This window comes from Symphodus melops (assembly GCF_947650265.1).
Source record: "Symphodus melops genome assembly, chromosome: 1".
Classification (NCBI taxonomy): domain Eukaryota; kingdom Metazoa; phylum Chordata; class Actinopteri; order Labriformes; family Labridae; genus Symphodus; species Symphodus melops.
This window is the reverse complement of record NC_136691.1, coordinates 51,536,308-51,548,820: the sequence shown is the minus strand read 5'-3', so window position 1 is coordinate 51,548,820 and position 12,513 is coordinate 51,536,308.

Genomic DNA, 12,513 nt, shown 5'->3' with positions numbered 1-12,513 from the left:
ACCATCACAGAACTTAAATGGCCCTGGCGTTCATCTGCAGCAGCTGTCTTTCATGGAAAACCTGCCAGTAAAATGTGCTTTCAGTCAGCGAATCAAAAGTGGTAGACCAGCTGCTTAAGAAGTGGCACTTCACAGCAATAAACCAAAAACCAAGCAGTGGCATCTGCAAGTAAGAACTGGTACCCACTGTATAACACCAGAGACCACAATAAAAGGACATATGCTGACAGATCAGAGGCATATTTGTCATGTAAGGAGAGGCATACCGCTGGCAAATGCAGGTGAAGCTGCACCTCACTTAAATAACCCTGATATACTGACACAACTGAACCAAGATACCTGTTAGTATCCCTCCCAATGAATGATTCTTAAATTTGTGTACGAGAGCTTTTTTTTTTTCAGCAAACTTCACCGACAGAAGTTTCTCTATTGATTTTGCAGTGTCACCATCATGGTGCTAAGATCGATCAGGACTAAAATGATGTTAGGTATGGTGACCATTACTGGACATCATTTCCAGATTTGTACCCCTACAGTAGGTAGATCTATAAATGTATGTACACGTACAAACAAAGTCACCTGAACCTGATTCTAAATGACATCTTGCTATAATTACCATAATAATAATCTTGATGTTTTACAGAATGACAGATTGGACATTTAAAGCAGAATCTCACAAAAATGTCAAGCATGTTAAAGGGACCAAAAATGTCCCAGTTGCCAGAGAGCATCGGGGGATAAATAACATTGAATGGTGAATTCCTTTGAAAGTAAGTTTCTGGTTTGGATTTGACCAGAGATCCTTCAATTTGAAAGCATCAATAAGTGATTTATCGTCCACATTTAGGAACAAGTAAAACGTTCATCACTGTCGGAATGTGACCTTATAGTAAGTAAGTACTCTTGGGATACTAATAGAGAAAATGTGCTTATAAGTCAACTTTTAATTCAGCTCTCCTCGCAGTATAAATGATTCAGCGTAGACATGAGAGAAGGCTGAAGTGAGGGAGTTTCACATCGGTCCCTTTGGCTGAACAGTGAGCTGTCATTTCTGCTCACGTCACGTTGTAAAAGCTGCTCAGAGCTTCACTTTCTGTGAACTTAAATCTCTGCAGTCTATTCAAAGAGACAAAAACAAAACAATCTCGACACCCTCCGCTAACATGGACAAAGTCCCCTCTAAAAAGCCTATTATGTAATGTGAAAATTGGAACGCAAATGGCACCTTTCTTGTCATTTGGTTGTAAATTTACCCATCAGCACAGGGCATGTCAAGCCGCCACTGTTAAGGTCAAGTTCACTGTGTTTCATAGGACAGTTAAGACCTTTTCTCAGGAACTTTTAACTGACAAGATCAAATGCAAAAATCGTTCTACTGACAGTCCTACTGAGAGCTTTTTGCTGGCACAAGAAACTTTGGTCTCTGTCTCGCTGCTCCATGTGGAGCACAATCATGAAAAAAGTGACGCAAGCATGAACACATATAAACCACCACTTACCGGTGCATTGTTTTCTCTAATTGACCTGCTATACAGCCTACGCGTTCCCCCAGTGATCGGAGTCTTGATTGCTAATAGACTGAAAGCACAAGTCCTGCTGTGAAAGTGCTGCGTCACCTCGTCGTCACTCCAGTCCCCGAAGGTTGCAACAATCACATCCCTCCACTAATCCTCCCATCTTCTAATTGCACAACAGTCATACGTTTTATTTTAGCAGCTCACGGTGAAATAAAACACTTCTATCTGCTCAGCCATCCCTCCAAGAGTCAATGTGCTTTTATCGTTTCGATCGTTTACCTACACGTTTAAAACATGAAGGAATACTACGCTGAGTTTAAAGAATCGTGGGTAAACAAGTCCTAATTTGGATCAACTGGTATTATGAAGCGATTGTTGTTTTATTAAAATCTTAACACCTCTAACGTATTTGACTGTAAATTTCTCCTCAAATATGAATTAAGATAAATACATTTATAATTAGAATAGCCCCCAGTACTAAACCTTGTGGGACTATAGTCCTGACCCCCACTTTGGGAACCAGGGGCCGTATATCCAGCCAGCCTTTATGTGAAAGTGGTTTTAAATGCAGGGGGATATTTTTTACTGCTTGAAGTGTTTGGCAGTACAGAACAACACATTACTAAACACAACATGTCTCAGATGTCTTACACCATCTTTGAAAAGTAAAAGCCTTATTCATTTTTAAAAGACATCAGTGCCTGAAGGCCCCAAGCAGTAAAATGTCTCTGGTTGTGTGATGACGGAGTCACTTCTTGTCATTTAGCGGTGTCTAGTCAGTGCGTCACATTTTATTTATGTTCAGTCACAAAGAGGGAGCGAAGAGGGAGGCGTGTGTTAGGGGTTAAGAATCTTACGCCTACAGATGCAAGGTTTAGTTTTACTGCCAGCTGGAAATACTGTAGTCTGAATCCTGGGAGTAGGGGTGCAAACGTGATTTGATTTTGTGAGTCCTTTGACTGGTGACTAATGACAATAACTGGATGTAGAAATCCAGATGAGAGGCAGCTGGAATTTGGCATTGAAATATGTTTGAGACAAACTTCTGCGGAAGACTGACTCACAACTTATGAAAGAGAAAAAAAAAGGCAGAATGGAAATGTGCCACGTGACGTGCTACATGTGCAGGTATTGAATCAGAGATAACATCACCGAGGATCCTCTACGTGAATTACCCTCTATTTCTGGTCCTTGCTTGAATTGTGACAGTGACAAAAACAAAGTAATTACAGTGCTCATTTCCTTTCTGCTGAATTTCCTGGCTGATGAAAATACTTTTACAGTTGTTACACGTGCGAGTATCTGTGTGCAAATCTTGCCATTACTCAGCGTGCTCCCATCCCTGAATGCTGAGACAAACACATTAAACTGGAAGATTTTTTAATGCGCCATTTCTTCAGAAAAGATAGCCGGTGCCTGCCTAATGACTTCAGACGTACACGCATCTCCACATGGTATCAGGCTGTTATTATCTTCCTTGGGTTTCGGACAATGAATACTCAACATTAAGAGACATGAAGAACATAGAAAAACAGCCTCTTCGGCACAGAGATGGCAGAGGCAGATTGCAGAGAAAAACACTTGAAGACACAGAGGGTTACACAAAGTATCTTCCTCATTCTTGATCTGGGAGGCTTGAAGGTGGGACTCTGAGGCATGTCTGGACTTGTAGGTGCTGCTAGAAAGCCTTGCTTGTGGAAATGGTTCCCTAGGCAGATCATATTTGAGTTTGAAGGGTAACGCAGGAGAATGATTTACACCACTCTGTCAAGAGCTGAGACAGCTGGAGTTGTTAATGCAAAGTGTTGTTGCACTGAATACAACAAAACTCACATGGCTGGTAATAAACTTACATCCATTCTCCTTTCCTCGACAGTTTTTACTTTGTGTGATTTAAGGCCGAAGGGGCTATAACGACGATGAGTGTGTAGTAAAAGAAGATTGAGTGATGAGTCGTTGTCCCCCCCCCCCCCCGAAACCATCTTTCAACACGTTTCATTCCCTAGAAACGCCCAGCTCTCCAAGAGGATACACAGTACTTATTATATTCTTTCTTCAAGCATAATAACAGTGGAACAGGCAACAAAAATGTACAGCCATTAAATTCTAAGTGAGGCAAACAAGTACACAACACAAAGATATACTTTCATTTAGAATTTTTACTTCACTATTATTGTTTTCACACAATGCTAAATCATAACCAAATGTGTCTCATGAGAATAAAATATCGAGCCAGTCGAGACCGTACATTTTGAAATATTATTTACATCTTGAGGCTACCAGTAGCAAGGGAAAAAACATTTTTGTTTTTGTTTTTACAGGCAGAAACCTCGAGCAGAACCAAAGTCATGGATAAACAAGATAGAATATAAATGTTTTAAAAATCAATATTCATCAGTCTGATATGAATGTTGAAGCTTCCATGTAAGGATGATCATACCTTTGAGTTTAGTATAAACTTAAACATGGTTGAATGAAATTCTTTTTTCTTTTACACAAACTGAAATCCTAGGAAATAGGAAAGGAAATTAAACATATTAAAGTGTATATTAACAACTTCTAATTCAGCATGAATTATCCTTGAGTGAGGTCAGCAGCCTTCTGAAACTAGAATTGGGAAACATTAGAAACTTTATCTTTTAAAAAAAAAGAAAAATCCTGCCAAAAATGTCAGCTCGACAGAGGTTAGGCTTTCGCTTGGGGAAACACCTCCAACTTCTAGCTTTTGGAAAGTTTCAAAGTGTTAAACTCTAATAGAATTCTTACTTGTACGAGTGTATTTTACAGGTTTTGACCAAGACCAAATAAACGTATACTAAATAAATTCAAAGTGGGGGACTATACAGGATGTTTGTCCTCTCGTCTTGTGAGTGAACCAGCTGCCTGCATGTCTTTGATCCCACAGAAGAAAACCTGGGAATACCCCAGTGCTTAAAGGAAAAACATCAAAACTCCAGTGAAACAAGGATGAAGCGTCACTGTGCCCTCACTCTGCCTGTTTGTGCAAATCCAGTGCATGTGATATATCAAATAGACTTTAAAGGTGTTAGTCAGGCATAGATGATGGTCTGCAGGTGGGCTTTTAGCTGACACACGCACCAATGCACAGACAAAACTCACAATTAAGTATCAGCCCACTGTGGACTGAGAGTGAGTAAAGCTGTTTGTCTGCACTGAGCTGTGGTAGTCACACAGGTGAAACTAAGAAAAACCTCGCAGTGCGTAATGACACCTGCTCTCTGGTGAGGAGAGTAAACTCATCTGTAAACAGCATGTCCATGTATGGACACACTGGAAAACCCAAACAAACTCATACAGACGGGTTACTTTTAAATAATGAATAGTCCCCCACTTTTCATTTATTTAGTGTACGTTTATTTGGTCTTTCATCATGAACCAAAACCTGTAAAATACACTCGTAAAACTGAGAATTCTATTAGAGTTTAACACTTTGAAACTTTCCAAAAGCTAGAAGTTGGAGGTGTTTCCCCAAGCGAAAGCCTAACATCTGTCGAGCTGACATTTTTGGCAGGGTTTTTCTTTTTTAAAGATAAAGTTTCCAATGTTTCCAAGTTCTAGTTTCAGTTTTGATAAAGAGTGTTTGAGAGTGACTTTTGCTCAGATTGAGTTAAATTAGATTTGAAGGCCACAGTAGATTTAAGTCAACTTCTTCATTTATAAGAAAACAATACAGTTATTGACATTAGTCAACAATTTAAAGGACTAAATTGAATCACATTTTGGTGAAGTATGAACACATTTTATAAGAATAAAGTTTATTTATTTTTTTACCTTTTCATTCTCCTGTAAGACAAAGATCTATCCCCCGTTCAGGAAACCAGTGGAAACACGATGACACAATGCGTGTCATAACCTGCACAGCATCTGATGTGTAACGTCGTCACCACCTGCCTATTTCTGGATTTAATTCTTTATTTAAGTCTTTTCTAGCACATCTAACACACTATCATACAATCTGCTGCTTTTCTATTTCCCCCTCTGGCCATATTAAAAATGAAGGCTTTGTGAGGCTGCTCACCCCTTTGCCTCTTTCTTTTCAAACCCGTCAGGTGAAGTACTAGTTTTTTGTTTTCTTCAAATTTGAGCCTGCCTTGTTCTTTATCTTCCAGTCCTCCACTCATCTAGCTGATTGTTCCCGTCTCCTCTGCAGTGAAAAACAGAGGATATCCAGAAGGATGTTCACTTCCCCTGAAAGAAATACAAACAATGACGACCGCCACCATCAGCCTCGTCCATGTTAACAGTAAACGGACTGACAGTTTGTCATCAGCTATTGTGTCACTTTTAACAAGTTGACGGTTTATTCACTTGTTCTCATGCATTATTTTAGAACATGGCTGCTGCTGCCCATTATTTCTACTACAGTCAAACTGTCTTTATGTGATACAAAGCTTTCCCCTCTCACTCAGCCTGAAGTTCACTTTAGAAATTTCATGGATTCTTGTAGCAAAAAAAGGCAAAATTAGAGTTCAAGAAACTGAATTAGTAATGTTTTTTTCGATGATGAAATAAAAGATTATGGATTGAAGTGAGAGTGGAAGTGAGACAAAATATACATGATTCCAGTAAATGTCATTATGGCCCACTAAACAGGTTTTCTCACCAATTATTAGAGAGACATGTCACTACTTTACGACTCCTCAAAGTGGAGCATATGACATCATTAATGAGGGTAAGGTGAACAGAAGCTGATTGGCCAAAGAAGTTGACGGCAGGATAAAAGAAGAAGTCGGTGAAAAGAAGCTAAAGAATAACTTTAAGAGGGCAAACTGACACCAATATGCAATCGATATACATTAATACATGACCTTTTAAAGTCGTTTTATACTCATCAGTTCATCAGATATCATGATGTCTCATTAAATTATTGTCTCATCAGTGATGTCGAGGTATTTTTGTTATCGTGGGCCACATATCACAAGTCATCCTGTGGTTCCCATCACAAACCGGGCGGACAAATCATGTGGATACATGGAGGTTGGCGCTAAGGGAAGGAAAGTGCTCGTTCAAAATGGAAAGGGGTATGCAAAACAGTGGCAGCCTGACAAGTTCCACAGCAAATGAGTTCATGTGAAAGTTAAAAAACCAAACAAAACAAGACCCGTCTCTAAAAAATACGACACGCAACAACAAACAACAAAAAAAAAAGTAATCAACCTGCAGCAACCTTCGTTTTAATCCGACAAATCCCCTCCATAAACGTAAGCCTAATTTAACCATCTGTTTTTCTGGCCTGCTAACAAACATTTTGCAGAGACGTGTCGAATGATTCAAAGAGCGTTCATGTTTATGAGTGATAAAAAAGTAACTTCTCCAACAAATGTACACACTGTTCAACTATTCTCACCAAAACATGAACACAATGCCGAATGACTCACAAAGAGCAGCCACATGACTTACAACTGCATGGATGTTTAAGAGCAGTCGAGGATGAAGAAACCTGTTCCCATGGAAACAGTAGTGCGTCTCCCACTTAGCTCAATGGGAGAGCAAGTGTGGACTACCAATCTATTACCAGAGATGATGCATTGATTTGCTCATAGATGGGGCCGGCAGACGTTTTTTGCGCGCTAAAGTATGTAGTAATGAATGAATCGGAGCATGTAGACACACAAAGAATGGAGGTATATGACTGCAGACACAGACGTGATGGCAGAGAATTCAAAGAGATGGATCTATTTTGTTGTTTTCAGTAACCACATGCGACCCCACATGTACCATTTGAATGAACAGCACATGGTCCCTCTGTATTGTTAAGATGGTTACATCTTCACAGAATATATTGCAGCGTTTATCTCTGATACAAAACTTTGATTTGAACATCCTTTCCTGAGGCATTTACCAGTGAAACGCGTGCTGCAGAGGGCTCGGGGAGTGCTGAGGGTGCACGGGCTGTGGTGGCACAGACCTTCCAGTTACAACCGCTGAACAAACTTTGCTGCAGCCAGTCGCCAAAACTTCTCAAACTCTCTGCAGAAAGTGCCGAGTAAATAGTTGTAGTAAATGACTATTCAGGAAAATGGCGTTGAAGTAATATCTAGTTTACAATTTAAATGGCTCTAAATTTGGGATTCTGGGAAGTATTCACATTGTGGAAGCTGTCACACTGAATCAAGCTTTAACTGTGTACCAACTATGTTGCATCTGCTGGCCACACTTTGACACATATAAATATGAAAATACATGATTTACATATTGTATTGTTGCTACATAAACACTTCCGTAGCCTGTCTTGCAGTGATTAGGAGTTTAAAACTCCATTATGAATCCAGAGAGGAATATTAACATTCAGCTCTTAACTTGTTGAGCAACACAGTCCCACCTAAATCCTCGGAGAGAAGGGGTGTGTATCTGTGTGTGTGTGTGTGTGTGTGTGTGCGTGTGTGCGTGCGTGTGGATTTGCTTTGTCCTTCTATCTCCTCTGTGAGTCACAGGATTGAAACGCTGCTTTGAAGCCTCTGGTGTTTCCTCCCTCCACAAGGCAGGGCTGTCTTTAAACACTTGCCACACTTCACAGACCTTTGCTAAATGCTCGGCTTTCCACATGTCATGATTCCAACACCGCTCAGATACCAATGCAGCCTTGAACCACATTCATTCACGAGTCATCCAGATGGTATGATGCAGGAGGAATGCACATATTTCTATCAATGTTACTGACATTGTGTGTTTGATGTCCTGCTGAGCCACAATGTAAATAACAATGGTTAAAGTATGTGTCATATCAGCAGAAACAACTGAGTGTTTTAATGACGGAGGTTGAGCAGCTCTGTGATTGACATAAACATCTGTAATAGATGTGCAGCTGATGTTTATAGCAGTCTTTAACTTTCTCTGCTGGTGACTCAAACATTAACTGTGTGCATTAGCTGGATTCTTATTTCGATGAGACAGACGTTCTTTGGCATGGACATCACAGATACACTGGACGAACCAGATGCATTGTTCAAGTGTGTTAGCATGCCTGCTAATTCTCAACACCTGTCCACAGCAGTCAACATTTGACTTCTTCTCAACAGTCAATATAGTGCAGTTTTCCACATGTGACACTGTTGTAGATTCAGCTAAAAAGAAATAAAATGTTATTCTGTCCATCCGGGGTGAGCAGCTCACCCTGAAACAAGTTTAAACTTTGCAAAGTGGAATCTGAGCATGAGAAACGAACAATATGGCACACCCTCTTATTCGCTGGTATGGATGGAATGTAATTTTAACTTTGTTGCATGCTGCCAAAGAAGAGCTCAGGCAATAATTAACTTCCAAGCCAATATATCTCAGTGATCTGTTAAACTGCGAGGCTGTAATGACAGGATGCGGAGGTTGACCCTGCAGGACTTTTTTTGACGAGCTTTGCTAACCACAGGAATGAAAAACCAAAAGCCACATTTCTGGCGTGTTCTGCTGTTGCTTCCTCCCCTGTATTGAACTGAAGATCGAACCGTTCTGATTGTGTTGTTCTCTGTCATAGCATAGAATTGCATGCTAAAGAGGGCTGTGATCTTAATGCATATCATCATACATCTGTATTAAAACGGACTCTCAACAGTTGGAATTTTCTTTTCTCTTATAGCCATTATATTTTACCTTGGTTGGCTTTAACTACCTCAGTGTGCTGGATGGCTGAGAGAGTTTTTCTTTCCCCTTCAGTCTTGTCTTCCTGTCTTTGTCAGAAGGCGTCCCACACACAAGCATGGGATTTTTTCATTAAAGAAGTCAGCGGGTCATTACCCTGTTTCTAGAAAGTCACATTACCTACTGACATCACAGAGGAGGAGCTGGTTCAGTCAGATAAGACTGTCAGAGACTGAACAAAAACACATCTTTTAGTCATTTATAATCATCGGCCTGTGATGTTCACACGTTACATACGACAGGGTTCACAACAAGCCCTCAGCAGCGTGACGTAGGCTGTATGCAACGGTTCATCTGGGTTCACTCCATCTGAAATAGTCTGAGACGTGTGACTAATTTCTGAATAAAGGAACCCTCCAGAAGGTTATGTGGTAATTACATGCTTTAAATAAAACATGAATTCCAAACATCCCAGTAGTGAATGAAGCGCGTTATTAATTTCATTTATGAAAGTCGATTTCCTCCATTAGGGTTTTAACCATTCCTTGATTTTAATTTGGCTCCTGAGATGATTGAAGACAGGGGTGATATTAGGATCAGACTTTTGCTCAGTAACATGATGTTAGAGGAGTTTTACACCATACAATACTTTGTAAGGAGATATTTATCTTCAGCATCATTTACCTCTGGGTATTTCTGGTATTTATTGGGGAAGGGAAGATTTTTTTTTTCTGCATCCTGACAGGGAATTAGAAGTGAAATGATCACTGCATTTACTCAGTGGAGTATTTTATACCTACTAATATTACTACTGCAAAACCAAATTCCCTTTCCTTCTGAACAAAATTAACCTACTAAATATAACTCAAGCACATCTTATTCCTATTGCCTACATTATTTATTAAAATTGCTAAAAGCAACAATTCAAATCCCAATCACAGTCGCCATAAAAGCGTGTGTGCATTAAAAAAACATTTGGATTGTGAGGATAGCAGTATTTGGGACAGAAAGACACCAGCAAGCTAACAGCTGTCTTCAAGGTTCAAGGTTCAAGGTTCAAGGTTCTTTATTTCTGTAGTTACTTTGCATGCACCACTTCACAAAAGTTTCTTATTTTCAGCTTACAGTGCTAACTTACAGTGTTAATGGATCTCGTTCCGGTTCCGACTGTTCTTCCGTTCCTCGTTCTCTTCATTGTTCTCATTATCGACAATGTTTTAAACCTACAGGTCCTCCACATAAGCATTTAGCATCGTCATTGTTAGCTGGAATTAGCGGTCTCTGATGCTGGCAGCCAATAATCCATTTCCGTTTCATATCGAAAATAATATTAAGGTGCGCTCAACAGACAGCTGACTAAGCGTGTTTATTGGTGTTGTAAATCCTCACCTAGAAGGTGTGAAAAAATGCATACATTTTTGGGTAGCCTGAGTACTTTGAAGCTGTATCTGCCAATGAAATTGCAGAACAAGAAGTTAAGATTGACGTCATTAGCGAACTTGATTACTGAGTTTGTACCTCAAATTTAATTAGCCTATACTTTAAATAACAATGCTTATATGTAATTTCTTCATACTTTAAAAATAAAATGGATTTATGTCTCAATAAGTAGGCCTTCAAGGCCATATCATACCCCAATTCTAACTGCCCACTGTCCTACCTCTACTTTGAAGGCACAAAAGCCCAAAAAGACATTTAAAAAAACAACTTTGAGATTTGAGATACTTTTTTTTTAGTCAAACCTGTGTTGTACTTCCAACATTGACTTCTTTGCTTTGCTCATCTCTTGAGTCAGTTCGGTAGGCCTCAACAAAGGATGAAGCTACAGTCATCCCTGTACTCAAAAAAAGACTAATTACTTTAACATATTTTAATACACATTTGTATAAAATCTCCATGTAAAGTAATTAGATTAATCCATTTGTATTTTAGTGCTTTTTAAAATTAGATTACCAAAATACAGTTCAGAAAATTACATAATGACTGGTAAAACAATAAATAAAACATAATGTTAACATTAGATATCGTCACCCATTGTTCGTACCCTAATGGCCAACTAAAATCTTTCTTGTTAAACCATTTTATGCTACTCTCATTTCATGCCCAACCTGGTAAATAAAGTATATATTAATCTAATTAGATTAAATTATGTCTGATCACAAGTATGATATATTTAAATAAAGCAAACATATTTATTTTATGCTAAACCAATTGATGCCCAAAAGCTGTTTTATGAGTGTGCTCTATCAATACATCTGTTTTTGTCCACATAGTAGGAGGAGAGGATTGCTGACATTTGATATGCAAAGGCCTTCTAATCCCTCAGGAGCTTCCCAGTGTATGCACATATCAAAGTAGAGGTTTTTCTTTCTCTCTGGCAGAATGTGCCTACTATCACTTTTAATGCCAAACTGACTCACTCTTCTGCCTGCGGAAAACTTTATGATAGAAGCTGAGGTATAAAGATCCCCGCTGTCGCTTCAGCTTAGACTCATCGCAGAGCTAAGATAGCCGCACACACAAGGCTTTTCCTGTACTGTCAGCGGGGCATAACAGAGGAGCAGCTTTTTGTGGGTTATACTGAAAATTTGCAATCTCATTAGCATTTTTTTAACAGTAGTGACAGTAAGAACATCAAGTGAATGCACAGTCATAGCTTTCTAAACTCCACAGGGTTTTCTAATTAGTTTTCTCTATGTATTGTGCTTAAAGGCGTGGAGAAGGTTTCCATGAGACCAGTTGAGCTAACATTTGCTGAGTCACAGAAGAGATTCAGACATGACCTGAATTTCAGGAATCATTGCAATAGTTAAATGTACACTGGACTAAGAGACAGTTTCACTCCACAGAAACTGTTTTTTCCTCATGCCACCCAGCAGCCTGTTATTATTTTTCTTCATTCAATTTAATCCATGTGATGGAGTAGATCTACTCCATAGCGCCAGGGGGTAGAAATGCCCTAAAAGGCCAGAAAACCTCACATCAACAACAAAATCTATTTCTGTCAGACTGAGGAATCCATTCCATGGGCCATTACTGTCAAAACACAGGCACTCAGACCTAGAGGTGTCGTCATGAATAATTCCTGCTCTTTCTTCGTGTAGGCTACTTCCTGTTCTATCTCCGTCTGTGGGTATGTTCATGCATGAGGCATTCATTATTGAACTCTGAGAAACACAGATATTGTTGGCAAAGTATCTAAAGGGATGACTCAAACATCCATGTGAGACTGGAGGTAGATTGATGTTCAACAGATTAAAGTCCTCGTGCAGAGAACATCGAGAGCCCTGCTGAAAGTCACTCAGATTCAGACCAAATGAGCAATCATTTATCAGAGTATGTCAGGGGTGAGTTCTGACTTTTATCTTTGACTTTTACCAAGTGGCTAGTGCTTGCTTGTTTC